Here is a 22,120-nt window from a genome sequence, read left to right as displayed (position 1 = left end):
TGCCAGCAAAAATGGGCAAGTAGAACCGGTTTAAATACATAAAAAGGAATTGTTAATGTCCAAGCTGTGGAAAGCATGAAAGACAACCTGATGCAATACCTCCAATAGGCTCGAATTAGCAGGAATTCTGTAGGCACATGTGTAAATAGAAGGCAATGTTAATAAAAGTATTCTAAATAGGCCTGAGAGAGAAGAATAAAAAATGAGGTCTGCAGATGCTGGAGATCACAGCTGCAAATGTGTTGCTGGTCAAAGCACAGCAGGCCAGGCAGCATCTCAGGAATAGAGAATTCGTCGTTTCGAGCATAAGCCCTTCATCAGGAATAAGAGAGAGAGCCAAGCAGGCTAAGATAAAAGGTAGGGAGGAGGGACTAGGGGGAGGGGCGATGGAGGTGGGATAGGTGGAAGGAGGTCAAGGTGAGGGTGATAGGCCGGAGTGGGGTGGGGGCGGAGAGGTCAGGAAGAGGATTGCAGGTTAGGAGGGCGGTGCTGAGTTGAGGGAACCGACTGAGACAAGGTGGGGGGAATGAGGAAACTGGAGAAATCTGAATTCATACCTTGTGGTTGGAGGGTTCCCAGGCGGAAGATGAGGCGCTCCTCCTCCAGCCGTCGTGTTGTTGTGTTCTGCCGGTGGAGGAGTCCAAGGACCTGCATGTCCTCGGTGGAGTGGGAGGGAGAATTAAAGTGTTGAGCCACGGGGTGATTGGGTTGGTTGGTTCGGGCGGCCCGGAGGTGTTCTCTGAAGCGTTCCGCAAGTAAGCGGCCTGTCTCACCAATATAGAGGAGGCCACATCGGGTGCAGCGGATGCAATAGATGATGTGTGTGGAGGTACAGGTGAACTTGTGGCGGATATGGAAGGATCCCTTCGGGCCTTGGAGGGAAGTGAGTGTGGAGGTGTGGGCGCAAGTTCTACATTTCCTGCGGTTGCAGGGGAAGGTGCCGGGGTGGAGGTTGGGTTGGTGGGGGGTGTGGATCTGACGAGGGAGTCACGAAGGGAGTGGTCCTTGCGGAACGCTGATAGGGGAGGGGAGGGAAATATATCCTTGGTGGTGGGGTCCGTTTGGAAGTGGCGGAAATGGCGGCGGATGATACGTTGTATGCGGAGGTTGGTGGGGTGGTAGCCGCCAAGACAGAACCCCACTGGTTCTCACCTACCACCCCACCAACCTCCGCATACAACGTATCATCCGCCGCCATTTCCGCCACTTCCAAACGGACCCCACCACCAAGGATATATTTCCCTCCCCTCCCCTATCAGCGTTCCGCAAGGACCACTCCCTTCGTGACTCCCTCGTCAGATCCACACCCCCCACCAACCCAACCTCCACCCCCGGCACCTTCCCCTGCAACCGCAGGAAATGTAAAACTTGCGCCCACACCTCCACACTCACTTCCCTCCAAGGCCCGAAGGGATCCTTCCATATCCGCCACAAATTCACCTGTACCTCCACACACATCATCTATTGCATCCGCTGCACCCGATGTGGCCTCCTCTATATTGGTGAGACAGGCCGCTTACTTGCGGAACGCTTCAGAGAACACCTCCGGGCCGCCCGAACCAACCAACCCAATCACCCCGTGGCTCAACACTTTAATTCTCCCTCCCACTCCACCGAGGACATGCAGGTCCTTGGACTCCTCCACCGGCAGAACATAACACGACGGCTGGAGGAGGAGCGCCTCATCTTCCGCCTGGGAACCCTCCAACCACAAGGTATGAATTCAGATTTCTCCAGTTTCCTCATTTCCCCTCCCCCCACCTTGTCTCAGTCGGTTCCCTCAACTCAGCACCGCCCTCCTAACCTGCAATCCTCTTCCTGACCTCTCCGCCCCCACCCCACTCCGGCCTATCACCCTCACCTTGACCTCCTTCCACCTATCCCACCTCCATCGCCCCTCCCCCTAGTCCCTCCTCCCTACCTTTTATCTTAGCCTGCTTGGCTCTCTCTCTTATTCCTGATGAAGGGCTTATGCTCGAAACGTCGAATTCTCTATTCCTGAGATGCTGCCTGGCCTGCTGTGCTTTGACCAGCAACACATTTGCAGCTGAGAGAGAAGAAGGCAAAGAGAAAGAAACAGAGAAAAGTAGAGGAAGAAACTGAGACAGACAGAACGAGAGAGAAACAGAGAGAAGTAACATTAATAAGGAAGGCAAAGACAGCAGCATCCAGGATAAAGATTGATTACTCTCTGACTGGGTGAAGGAGAGATTACATCTACCCAAAAACTGGAATGGACACTTCTGTTCTTTTTTTGTATGAAGGAAGATTAGAATTTGGATAATGAGACGATTATAGTATAAAGGTGCTCAACTTTTCTGAAATGGTTAAGAATTTCACCTTTTATCTAAGGCAAATCTCTCCCTTTGCCACTTGAATAAAACAATTGTAAAGCCAGTCTCCAGCAATCTATTAAGTCATGAAGATAACAGAACCCATCCACCATGTTAAATGTTCACTGGCTGCTCCACCAGAAGAATGAGAACTGTGTAGCATCTACAAGATTCACTGACGCAACTCACTAAGGCTCCTTCAACAGCACTTGCAAAACCATGGCATCTACCACCGAGAAAGACAAGATGCATGGAAACACCACCAGCTTCAAGCTCCCCTCTCTGTCACTCACCATTCGGATTTGGAACTACAATGCTATTCCTTCATTGTCACTCCTGAGCTTCCTCTCTGACAGCACTGTGGCTGGCTCTATTCCACATGGAGTGCAGCGGTTCAAAGCAGTAACTCACCACACCATGTCAAGGGCAATTAAGGCTGGAACCTTGCCAGAAATATCCAAGTTCTAACTGCAAATATAAAAATGAATTTTAAAAATAAAATGAGAATAGAACAAGAGGCAAGTTCTCGATCAAAAAGATAAGTCTTACAAAGGAAAAGGTGGAAAAGTTTAGGGTAGGAATTCAAAGTTTGTGAGAAGATTTGTAGCTCGGGTGCTCGTTGTTGTTCACTTCTATTGACAAAACCCTAGCCAGAGAAACAATATCCAACTTGCTGGACATACATAACAGACAACAGGAGGCTGAACCTATTAACAAAGACGGCATACTTAAACTACTAGACCTGTGCCTCGCAACACACTTCAAATTCAACAACCAGATATATGAACAAATTAACGGAACACCCATGGGCTCACCGATCTCCGGACTGATAGCAGAAGCAGTTATGCAAAGGTTAGAAAAAACAGTTTTACCGCAACTACAACCCAAACTATGGATCAGATACACGGACGACACCTTTGTAATCATAAAAAACACAGACATAGAGCACACACACCGGATCATCAACGCCACACTCACAGGAATCCGATTCATGAGAGAGGAAGAAAATGACAACCAGCTCCCATTCCTGGACGTAATGGTACAAAGAACACCGAACGGAGAATTTACCACAAAGGTATACAGAAAAGCCACACACACAGACCAAGTCCTGAACTATGAAAGCAACCACCCCAACACACACAAACGAAGGATATTATTCAAAAGGGCCACAACACACTGCAGCACCCCTGAACTACAAAAAAGAGGAAGAAGAACACCTATACAAGGTATTCAACAAAAACGGATACCCCCGCAATTTCATTAACAGATGCCTCAGGGAAACACAACGAAATGAGGACATGCCACAACCCAAAGGACTGGCCACACTCCCATACATTAGGAGCATTTCTGAACTGACAGCCAGACTGCTGCGACCACTAGGACTCATAACAGCACACAAACCAACAGCCACTCTCAGACAACAACTCACCAGGACAAAGGACCCGATTCCCAGCATGAGCAAAACCAATGTGATTTACAAAATCCCATGCAAGGACTGCACAAAACACTACATAGGACAAACAGGAAGATAGCTAACAACCCGCATCCATGAACACCAACTGGCCATGAAACGACACAACCAGCTATCCCTAGTAGCCGTACACTCAGATGACAAACAACATGAATTCGATTGGGACAACACCACCATTATAGGACAGGCCAAACAGAGAACAGCCAGGAAATTCCTAGGAGCATGGCACTCATCCACGAATTCGATCAACAGACACATTGACATAGACCCTATATACCGGCCACTGCAGCGGACAGCTACTGACAACTGGAAGTGGCAGATTCAAACCAGTATAAATGCCGGAGGAATCAGCACAGAAGCGCTTCACAGGAGGCTCCCAAGCACTGAAGATGTCACCTAGAAAGGGGATGAAACGTTTACAAGAAAAACTCCCAGCTCGGCGAACAGAACCACAATTAGGGAACGAATTTCAGGGATTAGGGCCTATATGGCTGAAGGCAGGGTCTTCTACAACAGAATAACAAAAACCAGGGCCACGCAACAGAACCAGAAATGAGGAATGCGAAAATCTTCAAGGTTTGTACAGTTTCAGAAGATAAGAGAGGTCAGGAGGGGCAGGCCTTGAAGGGATTTGAATGCATAGTTAAGAATTCTAAATTTGTGCCATTGCTGGACTGGGATCCAATCTGAGAGAGTGGTCAGAGGAATGATAGTTAAATAGAACAGGAGTAGTAATACAGCTTTAGAATTAAAAGTTAATACCCAGACTCAATAAGTAATATATCAATCGCTCTTGGGTGTCTGAGCAGATAATTTTTTGAATTAACCCACATTATACAATTAGAACCATGACACACACAAGTCAATACTGAAGTAAAACAGATTATCCTATTAAAGTGTGAAGCAGAGCATAGCAAAAATGCATCACCACCAGGCATTTTCCAGCTCCACTACATTCAACATACAGTTGACCTTCACAGAGTGTTGGTTAGCCCAAATCCTCTGTGCCATTGTTTCTCCTGCTTCCCACAGATATCAGAATTACTCTGTGGAGCAAGGGACACATGACTCAAACAGGGAGGGCACGCCCACTAAAGGGCAGCATTCCAAGTTGGATACTGGAGTCAACTGCCGCTCAAAAGATGAGTAATGACATTGCAGAAGGTAATTAACTTGTTGTAAGGTACTTTGGGACATTTTGAGGTCCTGACTGATTCTATACAAGTAGAAGATCCGTAAGAATTAACACACTTTGGCAAATGCTGGGAGATCCTTAATTCACCACCCAAAGATGTCCCCCATCACCATTAATACATTTCTCTTGATGACACTGCCTCCATCTACAACCATATATGGAAGGTCAGAATGACTAATTGAATTAATAGTAATTGAGTGTTGTTTTACTGGGACCCTATTATTAGAAATTTCACACAGCTATCATTACACTTTACTGAAATCCGGGAGATGGAAGGGAGCCAGGGAAAGGCTGCAGGTGAAGACTCATTGATCCATGCCAGGCTCATGTACTTTTTCCTACTGCCAAGCAACAGCACGGGACACGGCATTGATCAAAGATCAACTGGCTGACTTAAAATGCAGAAAGGATTGCCGCATCAGATAAAGACCACAAACTGTATCCACATTCACATGCACATCCATATTTAGCAGAACAGAGCAACAAAATTATCAGTGAGTGGCTCCCAAAGCAGTAGAACAAAGACCATAGCAGGAACTGGCCAGTGAAGGCATTCAATAGCAGGAAACATCACCTCCATCCATGACATATCGCAGGTGTCCATTTGCAGTAAGTTCATTGTTTTTAGCTACAATACAGCCAAAGATTGCATCATGATTGACAATTATAGCTGCACATAATCATGGTTCACCATTTCCCCTCTCAGTTTAACAAGAGGCACACAAAGGGTCTACTTACAGAAACATTTCACCATGTGTTGTTCCAGTTTAAGCATATTCAATAATTATTTTGCTAAGAGAGCAGTAAGCTTTATTTATTTACCTGCGATTTACAATTTAGAAGGGGCCAGACAGCAAGGTGATTCCAGAACCCAAGCCTGATTATCTTCTCACGCAATGACCTTCCAACAGATAGGCACTGACTCATGATCAGGATCAGGAAGTACCTACATTTCCACTAGTCACCTCAGTTATTAGCAGTCAATACCTAGTGAGAAGCCAGAGGTTTGCACGAACTTGGCTGGACCTTTCAGAGAGCAGTGAATTCAAACCCCACTTCAAGGCGTGAGGTTATATTCTGGACTGAGAGAAAGTGCAGTCCTGAGGGATTGCATTAATGTCAAGAGATGTCAACTTGGATTGTGAACTTTCTAGAATTTTTTTTGACGTTTCCAAGAATTAAAGACTAATCTTCAGGCTTCCGCTGTGAGAAACACTTTAGCAGAGAAGACCCATTTTCTCCTTTTCACAACTACTGTTACACTTATTTTACATCTCTATCACTCCTTTACCACCATACACACTTCCTATGTCTTTTGCTGTGGGCATAATGTGTTCCAATCTTGCTTCCCTCCTTCTCTGTCACTAGTACAAAAACCATAATTTTCCAGTTTCTTTCAGTTCTGATGATGAGTCAGACTAGATTCATATGCCTATGTTCTGCCTGCAAAAATAACCCTGAGCTTCCAGTTGCCTGCCACTTTAACACACTACCCTGTTCCCTGGTCAAAATCTCTATCTCAGGCTTGCTGCAGTGCTCCAGCGAAGCTCAGCACTAGCTGGGAGAACAGCACCTCACTTTTTACTTGGGGACCCTCCAGCCCTCCAGACTCAATAATTCAATAATTCAACTCGAGTTCAATAATTTTAGGGCCTGAACACTCGCATATCCTAGTGCCCTACCCCACACACCAGGCCTTATAATCACATAGTCTGCCTAGCGAAAGGATGTTGTGAAACTGGAAAGGATTCAGAAAAGATTTACAAGAATGTTGCCAGGGTTGAAGGATTTGAGCTATAGGGAGAGGCTGAATAGGCTAAGGCTGTTTTCCCTGGAGCGTCGGAGGCTGAGGGGTGACCTTATAGAGGTTTATAAAATCATGAGGAGCATGGATAGGATAAATAGACAAGATCTTTTCCGCTGGGGTGGGGGATTCGGAACTAGGGGGCATAGATTTAGAGTGAGAGGGGAAAAATATAAAAGGAACTTTAGGGGCAACTTTTTCACACAGAGGGTGGTGCATGTTTGGGATTAGCTGCCAGAGAAAGTGGTGGAGGTGTACAATTACAGCATTTAAAAGGTATGTGGACGGGTATATGAGTAGGAAGGGTTTAGAGGGATATGGGCCAAGTACTGGCATATGGAACTGGATTAGGTTAGGATATCTGTTCAGCATGGACGGGTTGAACTGAAGGGTCTGTTTCCATGCGGTACGTTTCTATGACTCTATGACACACAATCCATTGTTAGCCACTAACAGTCTCTGTGAAGAGCTGTTCACCCTCCCAGCCACTCCTTTGTCTGTCCAACTGTTCTCTCTCTTTGGGCTTTATCCCCACCTATCATTTACTCCTTACACCCTTCCCCCACCCTATCTTCTGCCAATAAACCGACATCTTCCTAGCTACCATCAGTTCTGTGGAAGGGTCACTGTACCCGCAATGTTAACTCTGATTTCACTTCACAGATGCTGCCAGGCCTCCTGAGATTCCTGGGTTTTTTTTTCAGCTTTCCAGCAATGTGGAATGCCAGCAACCTCAATACTTTGCTTTTATTATAGTTAGATGTTCCACTGATTTCCTCTTGATGAACTAATCAAACACAGCTTGTGTCTGAAGTGTTTTGTCAACTGCTTGTTTCTCGACCAATTATTCTCTTGGATATAGTGAGACTCCTTTTGACGGCTTAAGGAGGTTAATGTCTAATCGTGCATTTTAGCTAAAATTTGTCTGCAAACAACTCAAATATTTTTACCTCTCTGCGGCTTCTTACTTTACAGCATAGCCTGCAGTAAGCCTGGGTACTTGAAAGTCATTCTACCACATTTTCATTCTTTGTGGGATGTGAGTATTGCTGGCTGGCCAACACATATTGCCTGTCTCTATTTCCCTCCTTGAGAAGGTGGTAGTGAGCTGCCTTCTTGAACCGTTGCTGTCCACCTGCTGAGGGTTGAACCCAATGCCAGTTCGAAAGGAATTCCAGGATTTTGATCCAGCCTCAGCAAAGGAACGGCAATATATTTCCAGGTCAGGATGGTGAGTGGCTTGGACATGAATTTAAAGGTGTTGGTGTTCCCATGTATCTGCTGTCCCTTGTCCTTCTAGATGGAAGTGGTCATGGGTTTGGAATATGCTGTCTAAGGACCTATGGTGAAATTCTGCAGTGCATTTTGTAGATAGATGCTACTGAGCATTAGGTGTAGGGATGGATGTTTGTGGATGTGGTGCCAGTCAAGCGGGTTGCTTTGTCCTGGATGGTGTCAAGCTTCTTGAGCGCTGTTGGAGTTGCCCCCATCCAGGTAAGTGGAGAGTATTCCATCACATTCCTGACTTGTGCCTTATAGATGGTGGATAGACTTTGGGGTGTCAGGTGGTGAGTTACTCGTCACAGTATTCATAGCCTCTGACGTGCTGTTGTAGCCATTGTGTTTATGTGGTCCAGTTAAATGGTAACCCCCAGAATTTTGAAAGCGGGGATTCAGTGGTGATAACCACCTCAAGAGGAAGCGGTTTGATTGTCTCTTTTTGATGATGGCCATTGCCTGGCACTTGGGTGGCGTGAATGCTACTTGCCACTTGTCAGCCCAAGTTTGGATACTGTCCTGATCTTGTTGCAATTGGACACAGACTGCTTCAGTATCTGTGGAGTTGCGAATGGTGCTGAACATTGTGCAATCATCAGCGAATGTATCCACTCCCGACCTTATGATGGCGGGAAGGTCATTGATGAAGCAGCTGAAGATGGGAGGGCCTAGGTCACTACCGTGGCGAACTCTTGCAGAGATATCTTGGAGGTGAGATGACTGGTCTCCAACAAGCAGAGAGTTCGCACCCGGATATCCATTGATTCCAGTTTTGCTCAGGCTCCTTGATGCCCTATTCAGTCAAATGCAACCTTGATGTCAACGGCTGTCACCCTCACTCCACCTTTAGAATTCAGCTCTGTGTCCATGTTTGAACCAAGGCTGTAAGGATGTCAGGAGCTGAAGGGCCCTGACAGAGTCCAAACTGGGCATCACTGAGCAGGCGCTGCTTGATAGCACTGTTGATGACCTCCTCCATCACTTTTATGATGATCGAGAGTAGACTGATTGGCTGGGTTGAATTCGTCCTGCTTTTTATGTACCGGATATGCCCAGGCAATTTTCAACACTGTTGGGTAGATGCCAGCGTGATAACTATACTGGACATCGGCAAGGGGAGCTGCAAGTTCTGGAGCACAAGTCTTCACTCCTACTGCTGGAATGTTATCAGGATCCATAGCGTTTGCAGTATCCAATGTCTTGAACTGTTGCTTGATATCACATGGAGTGAAACAAATTGGCTGAAGACTGATATCTGTAATGCTGGGGACCATTAGAGGAGGCCAAGACAAGTGACCTCATTTCTTCAGGTCTAAAACACTAAATACTTACTTCAACACAATTTTTAAAGTAAAAGTCAGTGGCCAAAGCGTCCATAAATCACCTTACCAAAACTGCAGCTTAATTCCTGAGTACTAATTCTTTTAATTTTTCCTGACTTTCCTTCTTCTGCAAACATTTTCACTAGATTCCTTTAAACTGGATTATTTTCAGCTCAAAGTTTCATCTCTTGAGGCCTTCTCTATTCTGTCGGCTGATTCAAAGTTTCTTTTCTGCACCTTTCATCCATACAGTTCAAAGCCAATGGTGGTGATGCTCATTAGGAGAGATGAGAAATCTCCTTTACACTCCTTTGCCTTCCCTTTCTGGTCTTTGTGCTACCCAGTTCTTCGCTTTTCCTTTACGGATCTCTTAACTTTATCTCCTGGATCCTTTACTTGCTCCTTTGCCGAGCCTTTTTCACAGAAAGTCTCTCTATTTTCTACTCATGGCTGCCTCCTCTCTTGCTTTCTAGCCATACTCTTTTTCTAGCACTTCTTACCAGCTTATGGATGGTCTATGCCTTTGAGGGCTCAGCTTGCCCGTTGATGTTTCTACAGCTGTTGAAGTTTCTCACTGCAGCTCTCCTTTTAAAAGGGTAAGCTCACTTTTTTCTTTTTGTTTTTTTTCTCCTCATAGTGTAGATCTTCACCCTTGCAACCATGTGGCATTTTCCAAGATGACTACCCCTGGTGCCCTTGTGGTATTTGATATTTGCTACCTCTGCCAGTATGTGGTACTGGATAAGCAAGGGTTGTTTGAGTTAGTTCACTGACATCAATCCTCTTTTGTCTTGAGCTACCTAGTAAATAGTAGCAGAGGAAACACTGCTGTAGAGTAGATACACAGCAAGAGCTGTTCTATAATAATACGGTCCGTTAATATCAATGAGTACAATTACATTTAGTAAGGCATAATTACTGAATCCTTAAAGAGCTGGAGCGCATGCATTGTTCTCTCCAAAAGCGAGAGTTGAACTCTGTATCTCTGCCCAGACTGTGTATAATCTTAGCATAATGGGTGAAACCAATGTAATTTGAACATTAACCCCTTCAGAACTCTTGCCTTTTACAACAGGGAGGAGGGACTGAATAGGAATTTATACTGACAATTAATAATCATCCAATGGGCTAACACTATACCTGGTTGCTTTCTATTTACTGGGAGATGGGAGTTGGCCATGATCATGGCTATGGTGAGTGACCAATGGAAAAATAGTCAAAGGACAGGAAAGTTAGAAACAGAATGTCTTTTTGATAAAATCTCTAGGAATACTCTGAACAGAGTTGGCAATTCCTCAGTGAACATTCAGTGATCTGAGGAACCCATCCAGCCATTCAACGTGCTGGTCAAAAATCGCTCTCATGAACAACTTTTCTCCCTTAACTACAGAGTAACTCATCTCAATTTGTTGTGGGATCTTCCCATATTTCACATGGTAGCTCTGCTTGGCCAAACAAGTCATGGCATTTCTGAAGTCACTCATCTTGTCCACGCCACATCTAAAAGCATACTGTGTACCTTGCATGTTTGAGGTTGAAAAGCAAATACCCAAGATGGGAAAAGGAAAATGTGCTACTGTTTAAATTTTTAGACTGAATCAGTTAATGTTTCCATTAATCATTAGCTAATCCTGTAAGGAACCTATGCAAATATTAGGTACCAAAGTGTTTAAACTGACTCTTGTTTGAAAAAGGATGTGTGAGCACACATTTAGGTGTGGTTCTACTGAATTTACACCCACCAACTGAATTTCGTAGAAAGCACATGTGGAAACAGTGATCAGTACACAATGAATTAAAGCAAAAACCTAGTGAATGATGCATTGTGACTGCACAACAGTCAGACAACTGCGGCCAGAGTTGCTGTGGGCAAAATAACCATAGCAACCCAAAACTGAAAAGAATGATGCAGGAAGTGTGCAATAAACACATTTGTGATGATCTTTGTAATTCAACAGTGCCTTTCAAAGAACAGCATAGACATTTTCTCGGGTTTTACATCCAATATTTGCCTCTTAACCTAAATTACCAAAGTAAAACATTACAGTTTGTAGGATTCTGCCCTGCATCAATTGACTGTTGCATTTCTTGCGCTGTAAATAGTGTCTACTCTTCAACAAAGTACTTCCCTAACTGTGAAGCATTGGGACATCAAGGAGGGGTGAATGGGGTGAACAAATGTAAGCTGTTTCTTTCTAAGTTGTCTGTGTTTTACAGAAAATCTTTCAGGTTGCGGTTAACTAAACTATAATAGGACTCCTTGTAAACATCAATACTGAGAAGTCTCTTTGATTTCACAAAAGGACATTCCCCACAGGACAGAACTATGCAAGTCCAGAGAATGTGGGGAATGAGGAATTTTAATTACTGCCCACAGATGTACACAGGATGAATGCTAGCTCAGTGCAATCCATCTCCATCTGTTAGTTTCAAAACCAGGGGCGAATTAAATGGATGCAATGTTCCTTTTAACGAGCTTCTGTCTTCTCAAAGAATCATATTACTGCTTACAGTGAGCAGTTTTAATGGTCACACTTGAAAGTAAGTCTAAAACAGCATTGAACTAGCTTTCACAGCCTGCCGCTGAAGTGGGAACAGAGGAACAGGAAGAGGCAGCCGGCCTCTCCAGTTTATTCACTGCGTAATTAGACCACAGCTGATTTATGTCATAACTCCATCCATGTCACCTTTGGGTGCGCAAACCTTAACACCCTGTCTAACAAAAATATCTGTTTTAACATTTTTAATTGAGCAGTTTATTTTCAAAGGATTAGTCTTAAGGGTTAGGTTTCCAGTACCCCTTAGAGAAAGGGGGAGCAGATGTCAAAGAGCAAGCCACACATTTTGGGGCTGGATTAACCACTCACCAATGATGTTTCAAGGTGAGAGAATGATGCCAGATTGTGGAGGGGACGAGACTGTCACACACCTCCTTCTGGAATGTGCCTACACAAAGGGAGTCTGGAGAGGAATGCAGTGGTGTTTGTCGAGGTTCGTCCCGAGCAGCGCCGTGAGGCGAGACTCCGTGCTCTACGGTCTGTTCCCCAGGACGCACACCGAGACGAACATCAACTGTGTCTGGAGGATCATCAACTCAGTGAAAGACGCTCTTTGGTCTGTTCGAAACCTTCCAGCTGAAGGAGTTGACCCTGACTGAATGTTGCAGACTGGCACATTCCAAGGTCCAGGACTATGTGCTGAGGGATGCGCTGAAGCTTGGGGCAGCTGCCGCCAAGGCGCAGTGGGGAAAGACCACCGTTTAACATCTGCCTGTCTAACGAAGAACAGGGGGCCCACTCAGAAATCAAGCCCTGCTGATGCCTCAGCTAAATATCTGGATGGTCAGTGTCCAGACTTGTATATACGAATGATCAATTCCAAGCTCTGTATGTAAAGAGATGCAAAGTGTGCATAAAATGGCATGACCAATTGTATAGATATCAAAATAATTTTATGAAGAAAGTATATTTTTGAAATTAAAAACATGGTGCCGGAATATGAATGGGTTATGGGAGTGATTGAAGGAGGAACAGGAGGAGAAGCACTTAGTTATCCAGTGAGCTCCCTTGTCCCCACTACCTAGATGCATCATGGCTTGGTGCAGCGACTGCTCTACCCGGGACCGTAACAAACTCCCGAAAGCTGTGAACACAGCCCAGACCATCATGCAAGCCAAACCCTCCATCCACTGACTCCATCTACACTTCTCGATGCCTCGGAAAGGCAGCCAATATCCTCATAGACTCCTCCCATCTTGGTTAATGTCTCTTCCAACCTCTTCCATCAGGCAGAAGATACACAAGCTTAAACACATGTCCCATCAGGTTCTAGAACAGCTTCTTCCCCGCTGTTATTAAACTTCTGAAATGGACCTCTCAAATTTCAAACTTAATGTTAATCTTGTTTTTTGTACACCTTCTTTGTAGCTCTAACTTTGTACAGGAACCTCGATTATCCGAATGGGATGGGTGGGTACTATTTCGTTCGGATAATCAATTAATCAGTTAATCAATTAAATGCCTTTCCTCTGGGGCTCAGAGTTTTTTGTTAGTCTGCTCCCCATTCAGGAGACGAGGCAGCAGCACACCATGCGTAAACCCCTGCCCCCCAACCCCAGTGCGTGCTCCTCCCCCCACGTCCAAGACCGGCCTCCACACAACACTGCTGCCCCACCCCCGTCCAACACCGTCTGTCCGTGCCCCCTCACCCCCATCCACCCCTGCCCCCTCTCTGGGGCAGCCAGACTGGACACCAACAACAAGGCTGCTGCTGCTGCCTTTTGAGGATTGAGTCTCCAAACAGCGCACACACACACACACACACACACACACACACACACACACACACAAAACTCTTTGACCGTTTCAACCTTTGTCCTGTACAGGGCAATGTTGGAGAGATTATCTGGGGAAGGAGGGTTTAAGGTTACACCCCTCTGAAGAACTTCATGGAAAGTGTGGAGGGAGAGAGGGTGGGAGGTCAGTCATTTGGAGATGGTGCCTGTTTAACCACTGTAAGCAAAAGACACGATCACTGTTGGAAACACGTCTTTGATGTAATGTTTCCACCTGGTTCTCACTATCTCCTTTGGATAATCTAATATTCGGATAATTGATATTCAGATAATCAAGGATCCTCAGTATTCCTCACTCTGTTCAATCACCCTATGATCTTTGTGTTTTTGTACATTATGATCTGCTGTTCTGCATGCAAAACAAAACTTTTCACTGTACTTTGGTACGTGACAATAATAAATCAAATCAAATCTCTATGACTCTATAAATCTCTTCCACCAAGTCACGCAGTTTAGCAGAGAACACAACTGGGATTGAGAGAATGCAGTTTTGGCCAAGTAGCCTTTCCAAACCTGGAGTGCAAATTTTACTGTTTAGCCACTGTGTTGAGCTCCCTGCCACATATTCAGGGCAGGCCTGGATGTTGCCTTGCTGATGCATATCTGGGAGGGACAATCTCAAAGGTAGAACATCTGGAATGTCTCTGAGTGACTGGTGGGGCCTATTACAAAAATAAATTAAGATCCTATTCATGAAAATTATCCCAACACTTCCATCTCAGAGGGATATAGAATCCCTACAGTGTGGAAACAGGCCCTTCAGCCCAATGTGACCCTCCAAAGAGTGTCCTACTCAAACCCATTCCATTACCTTACATTTACCCCTAACCTACACATCTCTGAACACTATGGGCAATTTAACATGGCCAATTCACCTAACCTGCACATCTTTGGACCGTGGGAGGAAACCAGAGTACACCCACACAGAGAATGTGCAAACTCCACACAGTCACCCAAGACTGGCATCGAACCCAGATTCCCCAGCACTGTGAAGCAGCAGTGCTAACCATTGAGCCACTGTGCATCTATGGGCATTGCCTGTTCCTTCTGCTGTCTAAGACTTGGAGAATGGTCAGATTGTGAGTACCTGGGAACTGGCAGCCTCCTGCAGAGATTGGCCTGCAATGACATGATGGAGTCTCACTCTGGTATTGAGAACTAAAGCAATGTCAAAGGGATATAACTATCTATAAACGATAGTTGTAGAGGTGTGGGAGGTTCTGGGAGGTTGCGAGGAGGGATTAAAGCCCAGAATTCCTGCACTGAGTAACGATTTTCAACAGGGGTTGCTAATCATTTGGAAATGCCCTGCATTATCCAATGAACAAAGATTAATTTCCTGGACACTGTTTTCATTAAACCTGGAGGGGACATTAATCTTATGCGGGAAATAAATAATCATGTGCATTTCTTTTCTTCACTTACCTTTTAACATTTTTGCTTATTGGCTTAAAAATTATTGCAGTTGAGAGAAATGGCTGTCTGACTGTGAGTGACATTGGAGCTGGGAGTATGACCAAATAGAGTTGGCACCCAGAGTGCCCAAGCTATTTCAGTTTCTCAGCTGCTGAACCAGTGGAGAAAGTCTGCAATAAAATGAGAAAATGCTGGAGAAATGTAGTAGGTCTGGTTCTCTCTCCACAGATACTGTGGAGTTTCTCCAGTTTCCTCATTTCCCCTCCCCCCACCTTGTCTCAGTCGAATCCCTCGAACTCTGCACTGCCTTCCTAACCTGCAATCTTCTTCCTGACCTCTCCGCCCCCACCCCACTCCAGCCTATCACCCTCACCTTGACCTCCTTCCACCTATCACATCTCCATCGCCCCTCCCCCAAGTCCCTCCTCCCTACCTTTTATCTTAGCCTGCTGGGCACACTTTCCTCATTCCTGATGAAGGGCTTATGCCCAAAACGTCGAATTTCCTGTTCCTTGGATGCTGCCTGACCTGCTGCACTTTTCCAGCAACACATTTTCAGCTCTCCACAGACACTGCCAGACCTGCTGAGTTTCTCCGAGCATTCTCTCATTTTATAGCAGATTTCCAGCATCCACAATGTTGGTTTTTATAAGAATGCCTATATGTCAGTATGATTCCACCCTTTATGGTGAATTGGACTGTATGGCCACTCGGATAATCCCCATGTCTACATGAATCCAGCCTGATAGTCATTGCTGCAGATGCTTGTCATAGAATAAAATGCAGCTTATAACAGGAATTGATATCTTCCAGAAGGACTAGAACCAATGAGCTGCACAATTTATTCTGACATTATGGGAAACTCAGACATTCCTGATTCCAAGCAGAAACATTGTTTATTCGCACTTGGCATTCCATACCTGCGAGTTCATGAACTGTTTATCACACCACCTACCAGCTGGTGGTAATACTGGTTTGTTTCAGTGCTAACTATCAACCCTTTCCTGAACCCCATCTCCTCCCTTTCACCATCCATCTCCAAGACACCCATTTCCTCTTTCCTACTGTCCTTCTCTTGCACCCACACCTCCTCCCTCCCACCCTCCCTCTCCTGAATACCTATATCCTTTCACCATGCCTGTCCTACACCCCTCATCTCCTTCCTCTCACTTTCTCTCCTGCACCTTGAGCTTCTCCTCTTCCCTCTCCTTCTCCTGAATCCCCATCTCCTCCCCATCACCCTCCTTCTTCTGAATCCCCATCTCCTCCCCTTCACCCTCCCTCTCCTGAATCCCCATCTCCTCCCCCTCACTCTCCCTCTCCTGAATCCCCATCTCCTCCCCCTCACTCTCCCTCTCCTGAATCCCCATCCCCTTCCTCTCCCCCCCCCTCTCCTGAACTTCCATCTCCTCCCCCTCACTCTCCCTCTCCTAGCCACCCATCTCCTGCCCCTCACCATCCCTCTCCCATACACCCATCTCTTGCCCCTTACTGTTTCTCTCCTGCATCCCCATCTCGTCCCTCTCACTACCCCTCTCCCATACTGACAGCAGAGGTTAGATACGGAGGAAACTGTCCTATGCAAATCCCATCATACACTCTTGAGACACAACGTGGATTAGATACAGAGTAAATCAGCACACTGTCCATTTAAAATGTCCAAATAATGGTAAATCTCCCATCAAATCAGAACTACAGTTGAGATTTTGATCTACTATCACATCTTGAGACAGGGATCAGAGGACCTCTCTCAAACCCATGCAATAATCACCTTCCACAAAGTCTGCTTAAACATTACTACCTCTGTTTTAAACAGGGAACTTTCTTTAAAGGGGATGTGGCATTGTCTGCAGTGTTATGCTCAAAGAGTGTCTCTCTCTGGCTGACATTGGTCTTTGATGCAGATTGCTGTCTGAGACATCACTGACACTGAGCTAGGAATTCACTCTTTACAGTTGCAGTATCAACTAACTCACCATCAATAAATCAATGAATGTCACTGAAATGAAAATGGGAGGGTGGTGAAATGGGAAGTGGGAGCTAAGACCAATGGCACTGGTCACTGGATCCTAAAACAAGCCAGCAATCCAACTCCACTTCCGGTGTTCAGGATACAGATCAGGATTTATGACCACCAGTGTCACAGCTTTAGGCCCCAGAGTGAACATGACATGGAGTGAAGGAACGATTGAGTCAGGAATTGTGCTTTCCATTTAACACACTGACCAGCTGCCTAGTTTAGACACTGTCAATGGCATCAGAGCTACTCACTGAATATGCCATGTTTGATTACAAAGAGAGGGAGCGAGACTGAAAGATACATCTGTGGAGGAGAGACAGAGAAAAAGAGAGTGTGAGAAAGGGACAGAGTTGGAGTGCGTTCAAGGGGAGAGAAAATGTCTTGTGGAAGAACAAAGGGCTGGGGGAGAGAAAGGGCTGTGGAAGAAACACAAAGAACAGAGACAAAGAGACAGAGGAGGAGGCAGAGAGAGATAAAAGGGGAAGGGAGGCAGAGAGAGAGAAAGGGGAAGGGAGGCAGAGAGAGAGAAAGGGGAAGGGAGGCAGAGAGAGAGAAAGGGGAAGGGAGGCAGAGAGAGAGAAAGGGGAAGGGAGGCAGAGAGAGAGAAAGCGAGGGAGGGAAGAGATGTGAATGAAGTTCAGAAAGTAGGGAGGTGGAACAGGGGCAGAGAGAGGTGGAAAGGGAGCCAGAGAAAAAGGAGGGTGGGAGATGGACAGGGTGAGGGTGAAACAGAGGTAAAAGTGGAGGTAAAGACAGGGAAAAGCAGAAACTGAAGGGAATCAAACAGACAGGGACAGAGGCAGAGAAATTAGTTTTAGTCTCTTTAGGTTGATTGATTATCAATTTTTTTTGTTTAAAGGGTTGACTGACAATTGGGCAAGTGGCCTATGTACGTTAACAAGCACAGTGGGTGATGAGTGAAGGGGTCTTCGTGTGAGCTAGGTTACTGCCATTAGAGGGAAGTACTGCTGCAAATATTTACTCTCTATGTTTCGTGTTCTGTGGCACAGCTGTTATGTTTCGAGTGTGGGATATGCTGTGAATCAAGGAGCTGCTGTATTAGACACGCAACATCATGTCTTTGGCACTCTCCACATTGCCATCTGTACTGACTGGCTGTTCTAAAAAAATAATTTTGTTTGTTTTCTCTCAGTAGGTTAGTCATGAGTGTGTTTCCCCTTCAAGTCCACCAATTGGACTTCTAAACTTGTCCGAGACCAATTACAGCCATGGGATCTGTTCCCTGTCGTGCTCAATTTTCTGTCATTTCACTCAGAGACCTATTGCAGTTTGGAGTCAGCAGCACCTCCATTCACGAAAGACCATTAGACTGTTCCAGGTTACAGTTCATTGGTCAGGATTCGATTTTGATGGAAGAGGCTCAAGGGGCTGAATAAGCTCCTTTTCTTAATAAACTAATATAGTAGCATTGATAGATGCTTGGTTAATAAACACAAAGCAAATAGTAGGAACACTCTGAAATTGGTTTTAGCTAGCGGAAGGTCACAGGAGTCAGTGCCTCGGTTACCTGTAACCAATATTAATGCTTGCTGAAGGTACAAAACTGGATGAGAATGTTAACTGTGAAGGAGCTAAAGAGGGGCTGCAGAGATAATTTAAGGGAGTGGGCAACAAGATGGCATGTGGAGTATAATGTGGAGAAATGTGAGGGTATTCACTTTGACCATTAGAAAAGAAAAGCTGAAAAGACATGAAACTACTGAATGTTGATGTCAATTCAAGGAACTCAGTAAATAAACATGTGGGTCCAGTAAACAACCCAGAGGACAAATGTTTTACTGGACTTTATTGCAAGGAGATTGGAATACACGGTTAGGAGATAGGGCTTTGGTGACACCATACCTGGAATATTTCAGTCTCCATATTTAAGGAAGAAAAGATTTGCAATGGAGGTTCAACTGAATGGGAGAAGGATTCACATTTTTGGATCATTAGAATCTCTTCTGGGATAGAATTGACCTGTACAAGAATGATGGATTGCACCTGAATTGGAAAAGGACAAATATACTGGCAGGGAGATTTGCTAGAGCTGCTCAGGAGGATTTAAACTATTAAACTGGGGGGGGGGCACGGTGGACGGGCAGTGGGACCGAAGGAGATAGTGAGGAAAGAGATCAATCTGAGACTGGTACAATTGAGAAAACTAGCGAGTCAAACAGTCAGGACAGGCAGGGACAAAGCAGAGAACAAGGCAGGACTGATCAATTAAACTGCATTTATTTCAATGTAAGAGACCTAACAGGGAAGGCAGATGAACTCAGGGCATGGTCAGGAACATGGGACTGGGATATCATAGCAATTACAGAACCATGGCTCAGGGATGGGCAGCACTGGCAGCTTAATGTTCCAGGATACAAATGATACAGGAAGGACAGAAAGGGAAACAAGACAGGAGTGGGAGTGGTGTTTTTGATAAAAGATAACATTATAGCTGTGCTGAGGGAGCATATTCCCGGAAATATATCCAGGGAAGTTATTTGGGTTGAACTGAGAAATAAGAAAGGGATCATCACCTAAGTGGGATTCTATTATAGACCCCCTAATATTCAGAGAGAAATTGAGAAACAAATTTGTAAGGAGATCTCACTTATCTGTAAGAATAATAGGGTGGTTATGGTAGGGGATTTTAACTTTCCAAATATAGACTGGGACTGCCATAGTGTTAAGGGTTTAGATGGAGAGGAATTTGTTAAGTGTGTACAGGAAAATGTTTTGATTCAATATATGGATACACCTACTAGAGAAGATGCAAAACTTGACATACTCTTGGGAAATAAGGCAGGGCAGGTGACTGAGGTGTCAGTGGGGGAGCACTTTGTGGCCAGCGACCAGAATTCTATTAGTTTTAAAATAGTGATGGAAAAGGATAGACCAGATCTAAAAGCTGAAGTTCTAATTTGGAGGAAGACTAATTTTGACGGTATTTGGCAAGAACTTTCGAAAGCTGATTGGGGGCAGATGTTCGCAGGTAAAGGGACGGCTGGAAAATGGGAAGCCTTCAGAAATGAGATAACAAGAGTCCAGAGACAGGATATTCCTATTAGGGTGAAAGGGAAGGCTGGTAGGTGTAGGGAATGTTGGATGACTAAAGAAACTGAGGGTTTGGTTAAAAAAATGAAGGAAGTATATGTCAGTATAGACAAGATAAATCGATTGAATCCTTAGAGAGTATAAAGACAGTAGGAGTATACAGTAGGAGTAGAGAAACCAGGAGGACAAAAAAGGGATATGAGATAGCTTTGGCAAATAGAGTTAAGGAGAATCCAAAGGGTTTTTACAAATACATTAGGGGCAAAAGGGTAACGAGGGAGAGAATGGGGCCCCTCAAAAATCAGCAAGGCAGTCTTTGTGTGGAACCGCAGGAGATGGGGGAGATACTAAATAAGTATTTTGCATCAGTCTTTACTGTGGAAAAGGACACGAAAGGTATAGAATGTAGGGAAACAGATGGTGATATCTTGAAAAATGTCCGTACTACAGAGCAGGGAGTGCTGGATGTCTTGAAATACATAAAAGTGGATAAAGCCTCAGGACCTGATCAGGTGTACCCTAGAACTCTGTGGGAAGCTAGAGAAGTGATTGCTGGGCCTTTTGCTGAGATATTTGTACCTTGATAGTCACAGTTGAGGTGCTGAAGACTGAAGGTTAGCTAACGTGGTGCCACTGTTTAAAAAGGGCGGTAAAGACAAGCCAGAGAACTATAGACCAGTGAGCCTGACATCAGTAGTGGGCAAGTTGTTGGAGGGAATCCTGAGGGACAGGATGTACATGTATTTGGAAAGGCAAGGACTGATTAGAGATAGTCAACATGGCTTTATACATGGGAAATCATGTCTCACAAATTTGATTGAGTTTTTTAAGGAAGTAACAAAGAGGATTAATGAGGGCAGAGCGGTAGACGTGATCTATATGGACTTCAGTAAGGCATTCGACAAGGTTCCCATGGGAGACTGGTTAGCAAGGTTAAATCTCATGGAATACAGGGGGAACTAGCCATTTGGATACAGAACTAGCTCAAAGGTAGAAGACAGAGGGTAGTGGTGGATGGTTGTTTTTCAGACTGGAGGCCTGTGACCAGTGGAGTGCCGCAAGGATCGGTGCTATACGTTATTTACATAAATGATTTGGGTGTGAGCAAAAGAGGTATAGTTAGTAAGTTTGCAGATGACACCAAAATTGGAGGTGTAGTGGACAGCGAAGTAGGTTACCTCAGATTACAACAGGATCTTGATCAGATGGGCGAATGGACTAAGAAGTGGCAGATGGAGTTCAATTTGGATAAATACGAGGTGCTGCATTTTGGGAAAGCAAATCTCGGCAGGACTTATACACTGAATGGTAAGGTCCTAGGGAGTGTTGCTGAACAAACAGACTTTGGAGTGCAGGTTCATAGCTCCTTGAAATGAAGTCGCAGGTAGATAGGATAGTGAAGAAGGCGTTTGGCATGCTTTCCTTTATTGGTCAGGGTATTGAGTACAGGAGTTGGGAGTTCATGTTGTGGCTGTACAAGACATTGGTTAGGCTACTTTTGGAATACTGCGTGCAAATCTGGTCTCCTCCCTATCGGAAGGATATTATGAAACTTGAAAGGGTTCAGAAAAGATTTACAAGGATGTTGCCAGGATTGGAGGATTTGAGCTATAGGGAGAGGTTGAATAGACTGGGGCTGTTTTCCCTGGAGCGTCGGAGGCTAAGGAGTGATCTCATAGAGTTTTATAAAATCACGAGGGGCATGGATAGGATAAATAGACAAAGTCTCTTCCTTGGGGTGGGGGAAATCCAGAATTAGAGGGCATAGGGTGAGAGGAGAAAGATATAAAAGAGACCCGAGGGGCAACTTTTTCACACAGAGGGTGGTACGTGTATGGAATGAGCTGCCAGAGGAAGTGGTGGAGGCTGGTGTAAT

General features: G+C 45.1%; 1 protein-coding gene across 1 annotated transcript in view; it reads right to left on the bottom strand.

The window, feature by feature from the left end:
• The window catches only part of micall2a (mical-like 2a), a 95,586-nt gene that overhangs the window by 69,336 nt on the left and 4,130 nt on the right, over positions 1-22,120 (bottom strand). The gene's annotated exons all lie outside the window — the stretch shown is intronic.

The sequence above is a fragment of the Hemiscyllium ocellatum genome, chromosome 20 (genome assembly GCF_020745735.1).
Source record: "Hemiscyllium ocellatum isolate sHemOce1 chromosome 20, sHemOce1.pat.X.cur, whole genome shotgun sequence".
NCBI lineage: Eukaryota > Metazoa > Chordata > Chondrichthyes > Orectolobiformes > Hemiscylliidae > Hemiscyllium > Hemiscyllium ocellatum.
Note: the sequence above shows the minus strand (reverse complement) of the source record. Positions and strands in the feature narration are given on the sequence as shown.